This window comes from Salvelinus alpinus, chromosome 8, assembly GCF_045679555.1.
Source record: "Salvelinus alpinus chromosome 8, SLU_Salpinus.1, whole genome shotgun sequence".
Taxonomy (NCBI): Eukaryota; Metazoa; Chordata; class Actinopteri; order Salmoniformes; family Salmonidae; genus Salvelinus; species Salvelinus alpinus.
In genome coordinates this window covers 66,907,575-66,931,209 of record NC_092093.1, presented here as the reverse complement: position 1 = coordinate 66,931,209, position 23,635 = coordinate 66,907,575, and the positions used below count along the sequence as shown (strand labels likewise).

General features: G+C 42.2%; 1 protein-coding gene across 12 annotated transcripts in view; it reads right to left on the bottom strand.

The window, feature by feature from the left end:
* The window catches only part of LOC139583554 (sickle tail protein homolog), a 181,484-nt gene that overhangs the window by 59,983 nt on the left and 97,866 nt on the right, over positions 1–23,635 (bottom strand). The window contains exon 1 of one of the 12 annotated variants that reach the window (XM_071414767.1): positions 21,523–21,774. The exons of 10 other annotated variants lie outside the window; for them this stretch is intronic. The gene's annotated coding sequence lies outside the window, so the exon portion shown is untranslated. Of the gene's footprint in view, positions 1–3,673; positions 3,786–21,522; positions 21,775–23,635 lie in introns of those variants that run through there. One more of the 12 variants, XM_071414768.1, reaches the window with a different exon arrangement.

Sequence of the window (23,635 nt, the reverse complement as noted above, 5' to 3'; positions counted from 1 at the left end):
TTGTTAGGTTAGATTACTTGTTGGTTATTACTGCATTGTCGGAACTAGAAGCACAAGCATTTCGCTACACTCGCATTAACATCTGCTAACCATGTGTATGTGACTAATAAAATTTGATTTGATTTGATTTGATAAACGTTATACTATTTTCTATTCCACGAGAGCATGTTCTGTTTTCAAAGTCTTTAGAGTATAATAAAAGATCCAGCGTGCCTTTTAGTTGCAGTTTCGACATTGTTCATGTTTAATTTCCAAACTGGTCTCTTTCCAGAGGTGGTGTCCATTGCAGAAAGGGGGGGGGTACCTAGTCAACTGTACAACTAAATGCATTCAATTGAAATGTGTCTTCCGCATTTAACCCAACCCCTCTGAATCAGAGAGGTGCAGGGGGCGACATCCACGGCGCCCGGGGAACAGTGGGTTAACTGCCTTGCTCAGGGGCAGAACAACCGATTTGTACCTTGTCAGCTCGGGGATTCAATCCAGCAACCATTCGGTTACTGGCCCAACGCTCTAACCACTAGGCTACCTGCCGCCCCATTGGGTGTTTGATGTCTGTTTTGTTATACTCATTGAATACGTCCCTTAAAATTCCTTTATCCTTCTCCGTCAAATGTATGAACGGTTTAGCTGCTATATGAGTTTTTATTTAGCAAAAGTAATATTTTGTAGAGTAGCATTTTACTTTGTGTGCATAACAGTGTTGCTTCCGTCCCTCTCCTCGCTCCGACCTGGACTTGAACCAGGGACCCTCTGAACACATCAACAACTGCCTCCCACGAAGGATTGTTACCCATCGCTCCACAAAAGCTGCAGCCCTTGAAAGGGAAACAGCTTCTTCAAGATCTCCGAAGCGAGTGATTGAAGCGCTACTTGCGCGCACCGCTAACTAGCTAGCCATTTCACACTGGTTACCTGTGTGTGTGTGTGTGTCTCTGTCTTTCGAGCCTTGAAAGATTTTCACGAGTGTCAAATCAGGTTACTTTTGCATACAATTTAAGTACATTTCCTGGATTCACAAACGAGCAGATACTCCGCAAAAACGGATGGATGAAAAGTCAAGAAATAAGAACAATTCCATAACATTGTTGTCCAACAATGTATTCACCTGAAATGTGTCTTCGGCATTTAACCCAACCCCTCTGAATCAGAGAGGCAGGGGGCTGCCATGATCCACATCCACGTCTGCAGCGCACAGTGGGTTACCTGCCTTGCTCAGGGGCAGAACAACAGATGTTTACCTCGTCAGCTCGGGGATTCGATCCAGTTACCTTCCAGTTACTAGCCCCAACGCTCTAAACACTAGGATACCTGCCGCCCCGTTGTCTAAACATCGTTACGGTTGTGGCGTCTTGGTTTCAGACAGATGATCAGAGGTATAGTACAGTGCTGAGACGTGGTGATTAAACTGAATGATGATATTTAAAAAATAATCACTGCTTCTATCAAAAGATAGTGGCAGACATAGAACACTTTGTGGAAAATATAGCCATGGCTGCCAGGGGGCTGGGCTGATTTCTGTAAAACAGAAGCAACTTCACAAGTAATGTTTTCGAGTCTTTGTTTAAGAGCGCTTCGTGCTTCAGGTTGTGCGGCACAGAAATAGACAAACTTAATCGATCTAATGTCAAGGAATTGTTCTCAAATCCTCATTTTAAGAGTTGAATAAGAAGCGAAGACTATTTACGTCTAGGTCTTTCTCTCTTTCTCTCGCCAAGACCTAGATGAACTTTCTTTCATCTAGGTCTTTCTCTCTTTCTCTCGCCAAACTTGGCAGACATTAAGGAGTGTGGACTTCTGCCAGGAAGCAAAAGCTCATCATGGTTTAGCCCCCGCACTGGTGATGTCAGCAAGCCTTTTCACTTAAGATGCTAATTGTGTTGGCTCCCTGAGGAGAGGAGAGAGAGAGAGAGAGAGGACCATCCCTCAGCCCCATGTAATTAACTGGCCAGATCTGTATGAGTATCACACATCTGGAGTCCCTTAACCATGTACACTCTGTCTGTGTACTATACTTCTACATGCTGCCCTGTACATCATGGGAAGACAGCAAGACACACCGTCGAACCACCCTCTCTAACCCTAACTGTACATCTGTGTGTTAGCAGAGTGGCTCCTCAGATTGGACAGGGTTATCCGTATGTCTACGTGGCCCAGCAACAAAAGTGCCACAACCCAAGTGTTAATGACATTATACACTAGTATCCCCTTGTCATCCATTCCCATTCATTATGGCTGTGTCCCCCTCCCTAACCCCTCTCATACCACATTCCACCTCTAATCCCCCTCCCTCCAAATTATCACATGACCTTCAGACAGACTGCCTGCCTGGGGCTGGACAGACCGGGCTAATTGGTTCGTTAAAAGGGGTCGACTTTACAGTATCAACAATCAAAGCCAATCACGCGTTCCATGGAGAAGGGCTGTAATCTGTGGACTCGAGGCGGTTTGCACTGTGGTTGCACCTTACGGCATATCAAATTCCTATTTATTCTCTGTCAGCGATAAATATACTTTTATCAGGTATTAACTGTAATCAAAACAGACATATCAGACTTACACTGTAACAGACACATTACAGTATATCAGACACATTACGGTATATCGAATTCCTAGGCCCTGTCATCAATAAATGTATTATTATGCGATTGCTGTATATAAAAGTACCATGTATGTAAAATGTATGTGTCAGCGGCAGCAAAGCTGTAAAATATATAAAAAAATAGAAAGTGGATAGGTTAATGGAAAAAAAGATGAACAAAAGTGAATAATTGTAGCAGGAGTTGCAGTCAAAGCAGATACAGCACACACTGACACATTCAGAGGTAGGAGTACATTTACATTTACATTTAAGTCATTTAGCAGACGCTCTTATCCAGAGCGACTTACAAATTGGAAAGTTCATACATATTCATCCTGGTCCCCCCGAGTAGCTACCTCGTTTAGCCTACTGTTGTACAGTCATAAGATCCAGAGAGTCTGGAAAAAGAGAGAATGGCAACGTTCAAACGGGGGTTAGCTGTGAGACCCCTCTAGCTAGAGATGGACTATGTCCCAGAGGGCATCCTTTTCCCTATGCAGGGCACTACTTTTGGGCAAAAGGGAATAGGGTGCCATTTGGGACGCAAAAATAAACCATATGACAACAGGTCCATTGACCTTCCCAGAACCTACGTTCAATCGGTTTCAGCAACTTTGAAATGTGCACAACTGATTTGGCCCAGCCATTCGATTACATTCACTCAGGCAGACCTCAATCAGGCTCGCACACAGACCTCTGTGTGCCCTGCACTGAGAGAGCCTATACAAAACATATTTGCCTGAGCACACAAACAGAGGGTTCGCCGACACCAAACTCAGACTCAAACTCAGACTTTCACTAGCCAAACGTACTCCTACGAGCGACGCAAATGGAAGGTTGACGTTCTGAAAGGCCACATATTACAATGCGCTATGTGGCAATCAATATAGTGTCGCTCAGTTGCTTGTTCATCCGACCAACTTACTACAAACACTGAATCAATATGCTCTCAATTTCAACCTGTACATAAGAGGCCTACATGCCCAATCATCATAGTCACAATCCTGATCATAAGCAGAATTAAATAGATTCAATATTTCCCTCCAGGTTTGAAGACATTTAATAGAATAGAAGATGTTTACAGTGAATTACCAGCACGGCGATTATCTCCCTCCTGCAGAGCTTCCCATATCTTAGTCTAGTGGAAACTCCCCTGGTCTGCTGAACACACACATCCTGCTGTTATTCCAGCCCCACTGTTCTGTTCTGTTCTCCCCCAGACTGGATAGAAGGATGGCGATGACTTCCAGTCCAGCCTGCCCAGGATACACTCACATCAAAGTTCTAATCACCACCACAGTGTCAGGGGAGAGCAGTCAAGGGATGTGTGTGTGTGTGGGTGTGTGTGTAGAACCAGGGCAACCAACCATGTGGACACACAAAACACACACTAATCAAAATCAACACACTTTATTTCTTTTTTTAAATCTCTAAGTCGTGCATTGAAAAAAATAATATCTTTGTGCACCGAGACAAGATTTATCTGGGAGCAGTAAATCGATTTACAAGTTTGACAGTGTGTTTTAGATCAAAAATGAATAGCTCTGAAATGTCCCCAATCCCCTTTGGTATTTACCCATCTCATGAGGGCAGAAAGATGACACCGGTCCCCAGAACAGATAAGACCTCAGCCTGCTAGGCTAAACCTCAATGGTAATACTGGTAAAACGTAATCAGTGTCTCTGAGAAACAGACTAGCCATAGGGCAGTTCGGGAAAATGCCAGATGGACCAGTCCATCTTTGGCCAAGAGCGACAGTCTAAATATAATTTTTTTTGTTGCACAGAATAATCCTTATTTGGATAATAAAATGGGGGCCTCTAGGAAAAAAAATGGCCTGGTGTATTAGAAATGACCTGGCCGATTTCTGGTCCCAGTTTCCCCTCGCAGCATGGGACATAGACACTAACGACCACTCAAACTGTCACGTTCCTGACATCTTGATTCAAGATGTAAAATTGCACAGGTGAATGTTTTTCATACGTGAAAATGCAATTCCACATGTGAGAATTAGATTTTCACATGTGAACGTTTTTCACGTGAAAATGCTCCTCACATGTGAAAATCGAATTCTCACATGTGGAATTGCATTTTCACATATGAAAAACATTCACCTGTGCAATTATACATGTGAAAAACTTAGTAAATGTTGTCACGTGTAGTTTCACGCTATCACATGTTGAAATGTTGCGTCGCCATGTCACATTTATTTCACACGGGGTCATGTTTTCACGTGTACTTTCATGTTATCACATGTTGCTTTTACACGAGATCACATGTGAAACACGTGTGATCACGTGAAATTCGTGTGCTTTTTCCTTAAGAGTTGTGTTGCACGGCATTTAAGTTACAGGTGATTACATCAGAAGATAAACGTTGGAAATAATATGAGGCTGTTAGTCATGGAATACCTTGCACGCTTGCAGGGTCATTTTACTGGTTCTGTTTTGTACTGGTGCCTGTAACTGTCATGCAATTTTGGGATTGAGCAAGCCAGAGTTTAACAGGTCTGGGCTACCCAGGTCTTAACAGATCATTTACCCATTACTGTACTTTCCACACACACACACACACACACACAAAGTATTTGCTGACAGAGCTCTGGCATCACGTTCTGTCTAGACTTGTCCTTTAATGTCATAACATTAGTACTCCGAGTATGATTTATCCCTTCTGACGCTTCCGGCTTTCCCGTAATAACAGCTCTGCTGGGTTTCATTCTAAGGGGATCCACACCCGCACACACACACACACACCCGCACACACACACACACACACACACACACACACACACACACACACACACACACACACACACACACACACACACACACACACACAGAACACACTCTCTTCCAGAGTTTGTCCTGGCCCGTATAACCGTCAGGTCTAATTTGAGCCTCTCTGTGTGTATCTGATGATTGTGAAGATGAGAATATGGCTCAGAAACTGTGGTAAGAAGTTCTCAGAGAATAAAATAAATCCTTATCTGTCCACGAACCCACAGAGCTGCTTCTTCTCTCAGGTCACATACAACCACACACACACGCACAGTATTTCTGTTACATGGATTTGAAATACGTATTTAAATACTTCTTTAAAATAATATGGACCCAGTGTGCTTTGTAATTGTTCATTTGTACATTTTGGTCATTTAGCAGACCCTCTTATCCAGAGTGACTTACAGTCAGGGAATTCAACTAAGGTATATAAACAACAACATATCAGCCATAGTAAGTACAATGTTTTTTTGTTTTGTTACTAAGAATGTGGTTGTTGTGAAGGCGTGTAGTTAAATGTATTTTGTATTTCGAAGAATAAAAAAAAACAAATACAAAATAGTGTTTTGTATTATATTTTGATCCATTGGAAACATTTTGTAATTGTAACAGGATAGTTTCTTTCCCCATCTCGGTCTGAATACGTTAAAGACAGCATAGCAAAGAAACGGGAGAAGGTAACAAGAAATGTGAGATGCCACCTGTTACTTAAGCAATATCTTAAGTAAAGTCTTCTTAGCATCACATCTCCCACATGCTCTCATAAATAAGTTAACGTCTGAGAGTAAGTCACAATGGATGCGGCCGCAAATGGCACCCTACTCCCTATGTAGTGCACTACTTTTGACCAGGAACCCAAAGGTCAAAAGTAGTCCACCCATAAAGGGAATAGGGTGCCATTTGGGACAGAGGCAAGGTGTAGTTTCTTCAGAGTGAGGAATAGTCACAGGGCCCTGATCCCCATTATTAAAGTGTTATACGTGTCTAGTGAACGCTTACTGGGGACCACTCACACCCCTTTACTCTACCCATACTAAATGATCCTCTATCTCCCAAAGGAGAGGGAGAGGGGGCGGGCAACACAGCGGCACGAACAAACACACACATTCGCACAAACACACTCTTAGTCACACACTGAACTTTTCATTCGATGTGACATTACTTAAGCAAATGTTCATCTCTCTTTCATGTGCGTTTTTATCTCCTGTAATCCCAGCACGCACATACACACTCGCACATACACTCACACGTACATCAACACACAAGGTTCAGACAATCTTATCAGACCTGGATTTGTTTGATTGACCCATGCAAATAGGGAACATATTGCATATTGCATATCTACAGTTGCCCATCATCATCATGCCTTCCTATCACGCTCCTCCATCTGTTCCGGTCGTCTTTGACCTTTACGTGTATGCTCCTCACGCACCATTGACCCCAGCACTGTTTTTTTCTTTGACCTCCTGGATGTGCTTATATCAGTTATATCAGATACTACGCCGCACTACACTCACAACTCCAGCACACACACACACACACGCTGATATTACAGTACACTAAACTCATGACTTAAGCTCTTTCTCACACACACACACACAACCTGCTGGAGAGAGAACCTGTAATCGACAGACAGATCTTCTCCATTGACAACTGATACTGGTGCTCAGCCATTATCCAAAACATGAGTCATTCATGCATAATTAAAAAAAAAATGTTAACCTTTATTTAACTAGGCAAGTCAGTTAAGAACAAATTCTTATTTTCAATGACGGACTGCCCCCGAACTGCCTGTTAGCATTAAACTTATCTTATAAAAAACAATCAATCTTCACATAATCACTAGTTAACTACACATGGTTGATGATATTACTAGGTTAACTAGCTTGTCCTGCTTTGCATATAATCAATGCGGTGCCTGTTAATTTATCATTGAATCACAGCCTACTTCGCCAAACGGGGGATGATTTAACAAAAGCGCATTCGCGAAAAAAGCACAATCGTTGCACAAATGTACCTAGCCAAAAACATCAATGCATTTCTTAAAATCAATACACAGAAGTACATTTTTTAAACCTGCATATTTAGTTAAAAGAAACTCATGTTAGCAGGCAATATTAACTAGGGAAATTGTGTCACTTCTCTTGCGTTCATTGCACGCAGTCAGGGTATATGCAACAGTTTGGGCCACCTGGCTAGTTGCGAACTAATTTGCCTGATTTTTACATAATTATGACATAACATTGAAGGTTGTGCAATGTAACAGCAATATCTAGACTTAGGGTTCCGTATTTCACTGAAAGAATAAATGTTTTGTTTTCGAAATTATAGTTTCCGGATTTGACCATATTAATGACCAACGGCTCGTATTTCTGTGTTTATTATATTATAATTAAGTCTATGATTTGATAGAGCAGTCTGACTGAGCGGTGGTAGGCGGCAGCAGGCTCGTAAGTATTCATTCAAACTTTACTGCTTTTGTCAGCAGCTCTTAGCAATGCTTGCTTCACAGCGCTGTTTATGACTTCAAGCCTATCAACTCCTGAGATTAGGCTGGCAATACTAAAGTGCCTATTAGAACAACCAATAGTCAAAGGTATAGGAAATACAAATGGTATAGAGAGAAATAGTCGACGCGTCATAATTCCTATAATAACTACAACCTAAAACTTCTTAATGGGATTATTGAAGAACTGGGAATATTGAAACACCAGCCTTTATATGTTCTCATGTACTGAGCAAGGAACTTAAACAGTATATTTTTTACATGGGACATATTGCACTTGTGTTTTCGCATTATTTAAACCAAATTGAGCAGGTTTTATTATTTATTTGAGACTAAATAGATGTTATTTATGTATTATATGAAGTTAAAATAAGTTGTTCATTCAGTATTGTTGTAATTGTCATTATTACAAAAAAAAGAACTTAAATATAATAATTTTAAATTAAAAAAAAGATTAAAAATAAATAATAATAATAAAAAATGGAAAATAAAAAAATTCTGCCGATGAATTATGGTATCGGCTTTTTTTGGTCCTCCAATAATTGGTATCGAAAAATCATAAAATCGGTCGACCTCTAATTCCAAACAATTAAAAGACACACCCTCTCCCCTCAGCCTTCAACTTAAGTAGACACTTCTGATGACACTTGCGGTGCAAGGGAAGAATTAATACACTTTAAATGGACCGCTCTTGGCCAGAAATGTGTCACTCGTTCATCCCACGGTTGTGTTTTCAGTCATCATGGAACAGTTGTGTGTGCCTCATATGCGCTACAGTCAATTGTGATTGCATTTCATATCGTGCCTAGAAGACAACGCATCTACAGACATCGAATGTTAGCCATCCTACTATATCAGGTAAATCGAAAATTACAAAGTATGTGTGATGTCAGGGAAAGTTGTGAGCAAGTTACTCTATCAAATCAGCACTCTATCAAATCAGGTCTTTATGGTAGAGTGGCCAGACGGAAGCCACTCCTCAGTAAAAGGCACGACAACCTGCTTGGAGTTTGCCAAAAGGCACCTAAAGGACTCTCGAACATCTCTGGAGAGACCTGAAAATATCTGTGCAGCAACGCTTCCCATCCAACCTGACAGAGCTTGAGAGGATCTGCAGAGAAGAATGGGAGAAACTCCCCAAATACAGGTGTGCCAAGCTTGTAGCGTCATACCCGAGAAGACTCAAGGCTGTAATCGTGCCAAAGATGCTTCAACAAAGTACTGAGTAAAGGGTCTGAATACTTATTTTATTTTGATATTTCAGTTTTTTGTATTTAATAAATGTGCAAAAACATCTCAAATCTATTTTAGAATAAGGCTGTAACGTAACAAAATGTGGAAAAAGTCAAGGGGTCTGAATTCATGCCGAAGGCACTGTATATACACTTCCTAGTGTTAAAAAAACTTTAAGGTGTTAATGCATAACACTAAATGTGTTAATTCCCTAACACTGACAAAGTATAACAGCGTCAGTACTAAGCAGTGTTAATTTAACACTGAAAAGTGTGGACCCATACACACTGGCCCAGTGTTAAATTGAACACTGTCAGTGTTGATTCAACACTGAATCATTTCTGTGTACTTTCAAATGCACACACGGTAAGACCTTATGCAGGAATTAGGAGAAGCACAGCCATCCTGTCCATCTGTAGCATTTAAGACGTAACAAATCATGTCACATCAAAACACCGTCTAATCGAATACAGTATATCACCAATGATATCATCCATAAAGCAGTTTAAAACTAACTTCCTTTAAAATACTTTCTCCAAGCTTCCAGGTGTAGCCCCCTTTCTCATTCAATGAGAAACGCTTGCTGAAGCGGGCACACGCGAGGGTCAAGGAGGGGTTGGATCAACGGGACCAGATGCTCGGAGTTTGAGCTGGGAGTTTGTCAGTGCTGAAATCATCCTGCGAAGGCGTGCAGGGAGAGGGTGGAGGTGGTGATTGGTGAACACCCCCCTACTGCTCACTGTATGGATAGAGGTCAGGTACTGTAGTTGAGAGCTGGGAAACTCATCAGCTCTCACTGACAACACTGTTCCAAGTGTCACCCTATTCCCTATACCTGGTCAAAAAGTAGTGCACCTTATAGGGAATAGGGTGCCAGGTGAGATACAGTCCTGGACTAGGACAGCCTCTAGGGGTCTATCAGGATAGGTTATAGGGCAGATACTGTTGATTTGGTTGTTGACCCACTTATTTACATTGACACCCCCCTTTGTTTTTACACTGCTGCTACTCACTGATTATTATCTATGCATAGTCATTTTACCCCTACCTACTGTACATGTACAAATTACCTCGATTAACCTGTACCCCCGCACATTGACTCGGTTAATATTTTATTGTGTTACTTTTTATTATAATTTTTTTTACTTTAGTTTATTTAGTAAATATTTTCTTAACTCTTTCTTGAACTGCATTGTTGGTTAAGGGCTTGTAAGTAAGCATTTCACAGTAAGGTCTACACCTGTTGTATTCGGCGCATGTGACAATTAAAATTGGATTTGACTTGAAGATGAGTTGGTTTGAACCTTTGTAACTCTTGCCAACAAGAGCTGAGATGGAATATTACTACTGTAACATAATATTATTATCACTACAGTAAATAGCATTCACATTTAGGTCAATTAAAATATCTCATTATAAACCGTAACCTATCTCCCAACAGATGTATTGTTGAGTGACAATTTAGTTGGTAAGTTCTCAGTTAAGTTTTACAACTTCAACCTGGCAAAGCAGTGCGACACAAACAACAACACAGAGTTACACATGGAATAAACAAGCGTACAGTCAATAACAATAGAAAAAAAAGAAAGTCTATATACAGTGTGTGCAAATGGCGTGAGGAGGTAAGGCAATAAATAGGCCATAGTAGCAAAGTAATTACAATTTTGCAAATAAACACTGGAGTGATAGATGTGCAGATGATGATGTGCAAGTAGAAATAATGGTGTGCAAAAGAGCAGAAAAGTAAATAAAAACAATATGGGGATGAGGTAGGTAGATTGGATGGGATATTTACAGATGGGCTATGTACAGCTGCAGCGATAGGTTAGCTGCTCAGATAGCTGATGTTTAAAGTTAGTGATGGAAATATAAGTCTCCAGCTTCAGCGATTTTTGTAATTCGTTCCAGTCATTGGCAGCAGAGAACTGGAAGGAAAGGCGCCCAAAGGAGGTGTTGGCTTTGGGGATGACCAGTGAGAAATACCTGCTGGAGCACGTGCTATGGGTGGGAGTTATCGTGACCAGTGAGCTGAGATAAGGCGGAGCTTTACCTAGCAAAGACTTATAGATGACCTGGAGCCAGTGGGTCTGGCGACGAATATGTAGCGAGGGCCAGCCGATGAGAGCATACAGGTCGCAGTGGTGAAATTCTCGATTATCGTAGATTTATTGGTGGTGACCGTGTTACCTAGCCTCAGTGCAGTGGGCAGCTGGGAGGAGGTGCTCTTATTCTCCATGGACTTTACAGTGTCCCAAAACTTTTGAGTTTACAGGATGCAGGATGCTTTGCTTTGCTATCCTGACTGACTGCGTGTATTCGTTCCTGACTTCCCTGAAAAGTTGCATATCGCGGGGACTATTCGATGCTAGTGCAGTCCGCCACAGGATGTTTTTGTGCTGGTCGAGGGCAGTCAGGTCTGGAGTGAACCAAGGGCTATATCTGTTCTTAGTTCTACATTTTTTGTAAGGGGCATGCTTATTTAAAATGGTGAGGAATTACTTTTAAAGAACAACCAGGCATCCACGACTGACGGGATGAGGTCAATATCCTTCCAGGATACCCGGGCCAGATCGATTAGAAAGGCCTGCTCGCAGAAGAGTTTTAGCGAGCGTTTGACAGTGATGAGGGGTGGTCGTTTGACCGCCGACCCATAGCGGATGCAGGCAATGAGGCAGCGAGATCCTGATTGAAAACAGAGGTGTATTTGGAGGGCAAGTTGGTCAGGATAATATCTATGAGGGTGCCCATGTTTATGGATTTAGGGTTGTACCTGGTGGGTTCCTTGATAATTTGTGTGAGATTGAGGGCATCTAGTTTAGATTGTAGGACTGCCTGGGTGTTAATCATATCCCAGTTTAGGTCACCTAACAGAACAAACTCTGAAGATAGATGGGGGGCAATCAATTCACATATGGTGTCCAGGGCACAGCTGGGAGCTGTAACAGGCGGCAACAGTGAGAGACTTATTTCTGGAGAGATGCATTTTTCAAATTAGAAGCTCGAACTGTTTGGGCATAGACCTGGAAAGTATGACAGAACTTTGCAGGCTATCTCTGCAGTAGATTGCAACTCCTCCCCCTTTGGCAGTTCTTTCTTGACGGAAAATGTTGTAGTTGTGGATGGAAATCTCTGAATTTTTGGTGGCCTTCCTAAGCCAGGATTCAGACACGGCAAGGACATCAGGGTTGGCGGGGTGTGTTAAAGCAGTGAGTAAAACAAATTTAGGGAGGAGGCTTCTGATGTTAACATGCATGATACCAAGGCTTTTTCGGTTACAGAAGTTAACAAATGAGAGCACCTGGGGACACGCAGGGCCTGGGTTAACTTCTCTAGGGTAGGTGAGACGTTAACGTCCCACCAGGCCAACATCCGGTGAAACTGCAGAGAGCTAACATTTTAAATACACCATTCGTTGTATTAAACATTCTTGTAAATACATGTATCTTACATCATTTAAAAGATGAACGTCTTATTAATCCAGCCGCTGTGTCAGATTTCAAAAAGGTTTACTGCGAAAGCAAACATGAGATTTTCTGAGGACGGCGCCCCACACACACAAGTATTCCTAGCATTTTCCAACCAAGCATTAGCGTCACGAAAGTCAGAAATAACAATAAAATAAATCGCTTACCATTGAAGATCTTCCTCTGGTGGCAATGCCAAGTGTCCTAACTACACAGTGAATGTTTGTTTTGTTTGATAAAATCAATTTTTATAGCCTAACACAAAACATTTGTAAACCGGTTGCGTCGTGATTTCCGTCTCATTCAACTTTGGACGAAGCGTTCGTGGTAATTACACAAACGTTTATCCAGTCATAGTTGGTTTCATTGCAATCCTCTGGTTGTTACTAACACAACCATACATGATGGCTCTTTTCCCGGGACGTATTGACCGAAACAAACCGATTTGAAGACACCAATCATTACCTCATTGCGCATCAATGGTAGGACCGGTCTATCGTTGATCGACTGTATTTTGGCCCAATGACCACTGATCATCTTGAAATCTAGCTTGGAAGATAGCCAATGTGCTGAGGTAAACAGCAACATGTAATGGTTATACGTTTGAAGACCAGCCTTTGTCGTAAACTCTGGCGTAAAAGAGGTTCATTCGCCATTGCAAATCCTACTTGACGGAGCCACGAGTGTTACGCTTAGCAGCACATATTCAATAGCATTTTCAACAAGTTTATATATTTTAATTATGGCGAATAAATCAGGAAAAGCTAAAACAAAGTCTAGGTATACAGATTTAACCCAAATTATAGAGGAAATTGATAGAGACAGCCCCCCATCTCACAGCTAGCCTTCAGGGAGCTGCTCATCCAGGAGCTTGCTAGCTACAGCAAGTCCACTGCAGCACCTTCTGCTCCAACCAGTGGTGTTCACCTGCCCAGATTCATCTCTGCAGGCATGAATGTGCCTCAGGGCAAAAAGGGCACAGTAGGGAGACGTCATTGTGCCCTTTGTCACAGGAAATGCCCCATCACCTGCACCACCTGCTCAGTAAGCCTCTGCTTTACAGCAGAAAGAGACTGCTATGGGCCATGGCGGGACTGAGGGTCTTCACAATATTGTAAATAGAAAATGTGTAAATAGTTACCCTTGTTATTTGTTTGTTTATTATTATTATTATATATTTTTTTTCATATATATATATATATTTTTTTTTTTAGGGGGGGGGGGGTGTTAGAATAGCATTTATGTATTTTGTATATAGTTCTTTCCTTCAAAATGTATCACTGTACCAATTCAGCCACTTGGGTACATTTGGGTACATTTGTGTGGGACACCTGGGTGACTTCATGCTCAATGTCATGTAGCTCGCTCATTTTTGAAGTTATCTGTCTAAAACTTTGCTCAGCTATTGTTGCCATCTTATGTTCTTCATTCAAATCATCCACAGCATCCTATCTGTATGTTTGTCTGTTCTTGGTCATTTGAAAGATGATGCAGCAACAATAAAAAACAGAAAACTTATGTTTATTTCCTTGTATTTTCTTCTACCAGATCTATTGTGTTATATTCTCCTACATTCAATTCACATTTCCACAGAATTCAGAGTGTTTCCTTTCAAATGATACCAAGAATATGCATATCCTTGCTTCTGGGCCTGAGCTACAGGCAGTTAGATTAGGGTATGTCTTTAGGTGGAAATTGAGAAGAAGGGGGGGTACCCCAAAGAAGTTAACCTCCACATCACCCGGGGAATAGAGGAGGAGTAGGATGAGGATATGGCTAAAGGCTATCAAAACTGGTCGTCTAGTGCATTGGGGACAGAGAATAAAAGGAGCAGATTTCTAGGCGAAAGAGATGTCAATGAAATGGGAGACTTTAAAAAAAAAACTTCTTTAACATTAAACACATACATTCCAGTGGGTACAATTAGGCTATTCGGCAGGCTAGGCGCAACCTGCAAAACCTTCCCCAGAGTAATATTTTTCTGCGTTTTTACCTCCGGTCATGTTCCTGCAGCATTTCTCTATGTGGAATGTGTAAGAGGGCAATCGATATTCACAGCCAGAAATTAACAAATGGATTTGGATATGAAATAATTACATTGTTATTTCCGACCGATTGGAGCAGCTAGCTAGAGGTGTCACTACAGACCGGGTTCGATCCCCGGCTGTATCACAACCGGACGTGATCTGGAGTCGCGCACAATTGGCCCAGCGTCGTCCGGGTTAGGGTAGGGTTTGGTCGGGGTAGGCCGTCATTGTAAGTAAGAATTGGTTCTTAACTGACTTGCCTAGTTAAATAAAATTGAAATAAAAACATTTATTAAAAAAATTTCAGTTATGGAGAATCAGCAATTCTGACGGAGGTGAATCAGAACAGAAACCTGTCTAATAAGAACAATGATCTGTTGACTTCCAGTGTGACTGCAAAAACGCCTCTGCAAACAATGCTGTTGTGTATCATACCGGAGAATCCTGCTACATCAGTAGATTAGCTGGCCAGATTAGCTGAACTAGTCTGATTTCCTTGTGTGCATTGTGAGACTTGTGTGTGTAAAGACTTGTCTGTCTAGGGGTGTTATCAGGTCTGGTTCTGTCAAAAAAGGCTTATTCCACAGCCCTCATCCTGTCCCCCCGTCACCCCCCTTTCCTTCAGGATTAAACCCCAGGCACGGCGCCAATCTATGGGTCACTTGTCCCCTCAGCATCCCATCAACCCCAAACCTCCAGCTCCAGCCCCCACTTTAACACCCTACACCTCCCGGGATGGCAGGTCTGCACGTGTCTGTCATTAACTCCTCAAGCCCTGCGGCTGTCGTTTGTTTCAGTCCGAGGAGTCATTCTGATCTGAAAGCGGCACTTGTGGAGGAGTGGCTGGAGAGGACCTGAGCAGAGACCATTAAATAGCCTCAGCTCCTTCCTCCTGTTCTGACAGCCGTCGAGACTGCTGAGAGGGGCTGATTAAAAACAGATGTCTGGACGGACACCTGCTCCACTGAGGTGATTGTGTGAATCGAGACACACAGGAATTAGAGCCATGACATGTCTCTTTATGAAAATACCACAGTATATCGGTTAGAGGGTTCGGAGGGATAAGAATGTGTTACCTTGTCTCATTCGAAGCTTTGGGGAGAGAGTCAAAATATATAATAATATAATAATATTAAACCTGGGGTTTAATATGGTTGGTTTTAACCAGTCCGTTGACATTTCAGTGTCATAACGAACTTAGCATTACAGCATAGTAGACTTGCAATCGTGTAAGACTTCTGTTAGGGACCTAGATTCCAAACTATTGCATCTCTGTTGACCGTACATTCACGTTATTAAATATGTAACACAGCAAAACAAATCTGAAGAACATAGTACACACTCCAACTCTGAAAAACACAGTGAATAAAATCACATTTCAACTTTTTCCTGCATGTTGTTCGTGTTAGAGTTAAAATAAAAAAATGCAGAGGAAGCATTTCTTTCGCGTTCAGTGGATGATCGCAAATTCCAGCCAGAGAGAGAGCTGCTTCTCACTGTTATCTAGGTGACCTTGGAGTTAAGGAATAACATTGTAGCTGGGCCAGAAGCCTGGGGAGAGAGGTATGCAAGGGATCGGCCAAATGTTGCAAACATTGAATAAAGTATTTGACGAGTCTCTGAGGGATGGGAGAAGATATACTCACTGGTATGAGTCACTCAATGAGTTTTATGGATTGTGATTCTGAATGTGACAGGTGGTAAACCCATGGATCTTCCAAAGAAAATATACTGACCCTGGCCTGTGTGGTCTAGTGGTTAGTGCCGCAGACCATGCCACACAAGTCGGCATGGGTTTGAATCCAACCTATGCCCTTTCATAAAATACTTTTGTAATATATTTTGGTAATACTTTGCCATGGACTACTCCACTAAGCCTACCTGTTGATTACCAAGAGGCTGTCCACAGTGTTTATTGTGCCACCAAAACAATCCAAAAGGAATAGAGAGGGTTACTATCACAATGTGTCCACCACGCAACTGTGTCCAAGTCATTTTGTATCCACCTGTAACGTGACCCCCCGCATCTGCGTCTAAGTCATTTTGTGTCCACCTTGCGACTGTGTCGGAACCATCCAGTGTATCACGTAACGTAGAGTGGCCTGACATGGCTGCGCACACAGCTCCAGACAGCTGTCCTAACATGGCGGCTGTAATCCCTCACACTGAGGACCAGGCCAGCCGTGGCCAGCCATGTCACAGCTCAGCTCCCTCATGGGGAGAAGTGTGTGTGTGTGTTTGCATGAGAGTGTGTGGGAGTAGAGAGGAGTGGTTAAGCATGCTCATCCAACACCCAGAGGAGAGGATGGGGCCGTGGGCAGCTATCTCATCTCCCATGGATCTAGGTCTTTAAAGTCCGAATGAGTAGAGGAGGAAATGAAACCCCTCAGGTTTTGTTAGGAATCAGAGAGAGAAATTGAGTGCGAGTCATTCTGTACTGGGTTATCCGCTTCCACTGTGCACAGAGAGGTATCTTCCTGACCGCTGTTTAACCTTGAAAAAAAGCCCTCCTGTGAAATCTCAACCCAAAGCGAGATTACAAAGTATGTGCTTGCCGCTTCGCTATCCTGCACCGTGGTTGTTGCTTCGCTATTCCTGTCCGGACAACGATGTGACAACAGTAGCGTGGGAGAGAATGGCCTTAGTGGCTTTTCACACTGCTAGTGATTTTTCTAGTCTGCACTGCTTTTCACAACGACAGTAATGTCGGACTAAGGTAGAGTTATGACATGATCGTTGATGAATGAGAGGGTTTGTGGTAGGGATGCACGATATAAAATCGGTAAGCATATCGGAATTGGACGATATTAGCTAAAAAATGCCAACATCGGTATCGGCCCGATGTCTAGTTTAACGCTGATGTGCAAAACCGATGTCAAAGCTGACGTGCATACCTATATAACGTAGGTAGATGACGTAATGACGCCACGAAAAAGACAGTGCGGCACGTGCAACACAGAATTCCTAACCTAGCCCACAATGTCTGCTGTGTGGATCTATTTTGAAGTTTCAAAGGAAGATAACAAACAGGCTATAAGCAACGTTTGTGCTGCTATTATTTCCCGAGGAGGGGAGAAAGTGAAATCTTTCAATCCCACAAACCTAATTACTCATTTGAAAGTGCATCGCCCCCCAGACGTTCAGCGACTACTTAGAACAAAAGCAGTAAAAAACTAAGGGCACACTTCCAACAACTAAACAAGTTCAAGTCGAGCAGTCATTTGAAAGAGTAAGAACATTTCAGCGAGACAACTCAAAAGGTGAAATCCATCAACGCCAAGATAATGGAATTTATTGCCCTTGACAAACGTCGTGGATGATGTTGACTTTCGCCGACTGGTCGAGCACTTCGAGCCCCAGTACACACTACCAAGTAGGCGCTATTTTTCAGATGTTGCCCTACCGGAGTTACACAGTATTGTTGAAAAGCACATCCATGAGCTACTTGCTATGGGGGTCACTGCTATTAGCTTCACGACTGACATTTGGACCAGCGATGTCAGCCCCATGAGCATGCTGAGTCTGACAGAACAGTGGGTCGACGAGGATTTCCTACTGAGGAAAGCCGTATTGCGTGCTCAAGAATGTGCTGGTTCTCATACCGCTGCTGCCATTATTTCAATGGCATTTGAGAAAATGTTTGAAACTTGGAAACATGAACACACTCCTAGCTCCATTCGACCAACGGACTCGAGAACTAAGCTCATCAACTGCGTCTGCAGCAGACGTGATACCCTCTGTCATGGCATTGAAACGCCTGCTCAACAAAACTGCCGACACAGACCGTGGGATTAAAACTTGCAAAAGTACTGTACTAGAGGCTGTGATCAAGCGATTCGGTGGCATTTTCTCTGAGCCTCTTTACTGTGTCGCCACCTTGCTCAATGCTACTTCGATGCAGACAAGGTTTACGTGAAATGTTACAGACACAGCTGGACAAGATGGAAACGGACACAGTGATCAGTGCGCACCGTGGAAGAGGACCCACGACAGAAGAGGCCACGGACAGACAGAGCTGAAAGATAAATAGATTGTTTTACTGGTAATGGGGACATATGTAAATGCCAACAAAACAACTTTTTGGTCAGTGTTTCAACTATTTAACTGTACTAGAATGCTTAAAAGGCCCCTAAAATTTTTAATATTGGTTATCGGTACCAGGTTTTTTGGCAAGGAATATATCGGTATTGGACAAAAATGGCCTCTTTTAGCACTAATTAATATGTAGGGAGGTAGCTCATTAGAATATTTTGGGGCGTGGTTTGTGGACAGCTCTTTTTGTGCAACCATGAGGGAGCGTATCATTCCAGTTCATGTAACCCTGTTGTGTTATGCTATTAAATGGTATATATGACTATGGCTAGTGATGGTGATTTGTGAAAGATTCATGTATGGCCTTGTGTTAATTGAGAATAGGTGAAGAAGTCAGTAGTCCTTCATTTTCTCCTAAGTGACCCCCGACTGTTCCAGAGGTAACACACCTGATATAATTAGTTAAAAAACACAGTAAGACCTATGGAATTGTATATCATATGGCTATTAAACCACAATACAAAACCCTGTATGGTTCTACCAAGAACCATAAAAAAGGGTTCTACATCGCCCCCAAAAAGGTTGTGACCACAGCAGAACCATTTTTTGGTGATATATAGAATCTTTATGGTTCTTTATATAAACAGTCATGTTCCATTTAGAACCTTATAAGCATGGTTCTTAGAAGAAACTTTAAAAAAAGGGTTCAGCTATGGTTGCAAGCCAAATGACCCTTATTTGGCACTATATGGAACAATTTGATTTTAGAGTGTACTAGTAAGTAGAAACAAACACACATATTTGTTGACTTGTCAAAGCTGTACTGAATCAGGTTGACAGACGCGCAACCGCAAGATTGTAGGCCCACAAGTGCAGAATAAATATTCCAATGGTGTAACAGCCAAATTTAACAAGAGTGCACCAAGCTACTCAGCCTGGTCTCAGACTAGACGTAACACAGTTAATGTAAATCCGGGACACTTCGTATAATATGTTACATTTGGTATGGTTACATCAGACAGATGGTTACCTAAGGCAAAAACGAAAGTAGGGTGGTTAGTCCTGATGGATGTGTGGGCGTATAACGCAAATGTCTAGCAACCCAAAGGTTGTGAGTTTGAATCTCATCACAGACAACTTTGGAATTTCTGATAATTAGCAACTTCAACTACATACCACTTTTGATCTAAACTCAGCAAAAAAAGAAACGTCCCTTTTTCAGGACCCTGTCTTTCAAAGATAATTCATAAAAATCCAAATAACTTCACAGATCTTCATTGTAAAGGGTTTAAACACCATTTTACCAGGCTATTCAATGAACCATAAACAATTAATATACATGCTCCTGTGGAACGGTCATAAAGACACTAACAGCTTACAGACGGTAGGCAATTAAGGTCACAGTTATAAACTTAGAACACTAAAGAGGATTTTCTACTGACTGAAAAACACCAAAAGGAAGATTCCCAGGGTCCCTGCTCATCTGCGTGAACGTGCCTTAGGCATGCTGCAAGGAGGCATGAGGACTGCAGATGTGGCCAGAATAAATTGCAATGTCCATACTGTGAGACGCCTAAGCGCTACAGGGAGACAGGACGGACAGCTGATCCTGGATCTCAATCCCATTGAGCACGTCTGGGACCTGTTGGATCGGAGGGTGAAGGCTAGGGCCAATCCCCCCAGAAATGTCCGGGAACTTCCAGGTGCCTTGGTGGAAGAGTGGGGTAACATCTCACAGCAAGAACTGGCAAATCTGGTGCAGTCCATGAGGAGGAGATGCACTGAAGTACTTAATGCAGCTGGTGGCCACACCAGATACTGACTGTTACTTTTGACCGCCCCTTTGTTCAGGGACATATTATTCCATTTTTGTTAGTCACATGTCTGTGTAACTTGTTCAGTTTAGGTCTCAGTTGTTGAATCTTATGTTCATACAAATATTTACACATGTTAAGTTTGCTGTAAATAAAACGCAGTTGACAGTGAGAGGACGTTTCTTTTCTTGCCGAGTTTACTTTGCAACTACTTAGCATCTTAGCTAACTCTTCCCCTAACCCTAGCTAACCCTAACCTTAAGGTTCGAACTCACAACCTGTGGGTTGCTAGACGTTCGCGTTACACGCCTACACATCCACACCACCAACCACCCTACTTTTGATTTTGCCTTAAGTAACCGTACCAAACGTAACATAACATACTAATTTCTCTTTTTCGGATATACATGTACTATGTTACGTCTAGTCTATGAGACCAGGCTGGGCACCTACTACCATACCCCGTTCAAAAGCACTTAAATATGTTGCCTTGCACATACACAAGGCTTAAAAATCATTCTTTAACCGGTCTCCTCCCCTTAATCTACACTGATTTAACTGATGACATCCATAAGTGATCATAGTTTTCACCTGGTCAGTCTGTCATGGAAAGAGCAGGTGTTCCTAATGTTTTGTACACTCAGTGTTTAGCAATTCAATATCAGCCCGCACGATGACGATCTCACGTCTCTTGCGGTTATAAAGGTATTGAGAAACTCCAGCGCACCACAATATTAATTCCGTAGCCTGCATTTGCATGAATGTGATTAATACAAAACCAAAATAGAACGTCAGAAAATTGCTTGTTCCAGCTTTATTATAAAACTCAAGTGGCAACTTTTTCAACATCCGATTCCGCCCCGGTGTGAGCATCTGATAACTCACCATTCCTTGTCTTGGTTCAAGTATGCACCACGGTTCAGATAAAATAACATTATAATACAAACTATTGCTAAATGAGCGCATTCATAGATTCTACCGTATTCGCATAACATGCACGTTTCAAGAGGTACAGTGCACGGCCGCATGTTTGAATTGATCGAAGAATGCGAAAAAACGTGCATGAAAGAAAATGAATAGCCTACCTTTGTCCAAACTGCGAAGACGAACGTTTATTGGTGCCTTTGTCAGAATGTGATTATTTGTATTTCCATGAAGAATTCAGACAGGTGAGAAAGAGCCATGAGTTCGGACAATCCTCTTCCATGCAACTTCAGTGAGTTCTTACGTTATTTCATTTACATACGAGCTCCACTCTCTCGACTCCAACAGGCACTTACATGAAAACTGAGCCTCTCAAGCGGTAACATCATGAGTCTTCAAAATAACTTTAACTCCACCCATTTCAAAGCTGAATTTACCTGTATGACTGCAATATCTGAAAATGGGTTTCCTTTCCTATTTTAAGTTAATATATATATATGCAATGTAGGGTCTTAATTTGATCACCAAGTTAAATGTAAAAGTTGTAGTGCATTTGAGGTATAAAAAGATTTGAAGTTTCGACTTTGAAATTTGACTTGATTTCCCCTTATGAAAAATGTCCATTAATAATTCACAGTTCCTGCTGCAGGATTATTTTTCTGTTGTCGCAAACCTGCTCAAATTAAGATCTTACATCTGTAGATCGGCAACTAGCCTCATGTTGCTGAAATATATATTAGAGTTTGGCTCACTCACTCAATGACAGACACCTGTCCCAGTATTGTAATCTTAACCCTAAAATAAAAAAGGCAAACTACTTCTAAAAATATGCTAATAAATAGCGACCAAAACGAAGTACTCAGATGCATATGATTTCCAGTGGATCAACATTGCTGCTCAGGGGTTGAGTAGAGTTGAAGGATGGGACTAAAAACTAACTATTCTAAACTATACTGTGTCCGTAAAATGTATATAGTATGTACAATGCATTCGGAAAGGATTCAGACCCCTTGACTTTCCACATTTTGTTAAATTACAGCCTTATTCTAAAATTGATTCAATAGTCCCCCCCCCCCCCCCCCCCTTCAATTTACACACAATACCCCATAATGACAAAGCAAAAACAAGTTGTTAGAAATGTTTGCAAATTTATTAAAAATAAAAAGCAAATATCACATTTACATAAGTATTCATAGCCTTTACTCAGTACTTTGTTGAAGCACCTTTGGCAGTGATTACAGTGTCAAGTCTTCTTGGGTATGATGCTACAAGCTTGGCGCACCTGTATTTGGGGAGTTTCTCCCATTCTTCTCTGCAGATCCTCTCAAGCGCTCTCAGGTTGGATGGGAAGCGTCGCTGCAAAGCTATTTCCTGGTCTCTCCAGAGATGTTCGATTGGGTTCAAGTCCGGGCTCTGGCTGGGCCAGTCAAGCACATCCAGAGACTTGTCTCAAAGCCACTCCTGCGTTGTCTTAGCTGTGTGCTTAGGGTTGTTGTCCTGTTGGAAGGTGAACCTTCACCCCAGTCTGAGGTCCTGAGCAGGTTCTCATCAAGGATCTCTGTACTTTGCTCCATTCATCTTTCCCTCGATCCTGACTAGTCTCAAAGTCCCTGCCGCTGAAAAACATCCCCACAACATGATGCTGCCACCACCATACTTCACCGTAGGGATGGTGCCAGGTTTCCTCCAGACATGACGCTTGGAATTCAGGCCAAAGAGTTCAATCTTGGTTTCATCAGACCAGAGAATCTTGTTTCTCATGGTCTGAGAGTCTTTTGGTGCCTTTTGGCAAACTCCAAGCAGTCGTGTGCCTTTTACTGAGGAGTGGATTCCGTCTACCCAGTACCATAAAGGCCTGATGGTGGAGTGCTGCAGAGATGGTTGTCCTTCTGGAAGGTTCTCCCATCTCTGCAGAGGAACTCTGTAGCTCTGTCATAGTGAGCATCGGGTTCTTGGTCACCTCAAGGCCCTTTTCTCTTGATTGCTCAGTTTGGCTGTACAGCCAGCTCTAGGAAGAGTCTTGGTGGTTCCAAACTTCTTCCATTTAAGAATGATGGAGGCCACTGTATTCTTGGGGACCTTCAATGCTGCAGAAATCTTTTAGTACCCGTCCCAAGATCTGTGTCTTGACAAAATCCTTTCTCGGAGCTCTACGGACAATTCCTTCAACCTCATGGCTTTTTTTGCTCTGACATGCACTGTCACCTGTGGGACCTTATATAGACATGTTTGCCTTTCCAAATCATGTCCAATCAATAGAATTTACCACAGGTG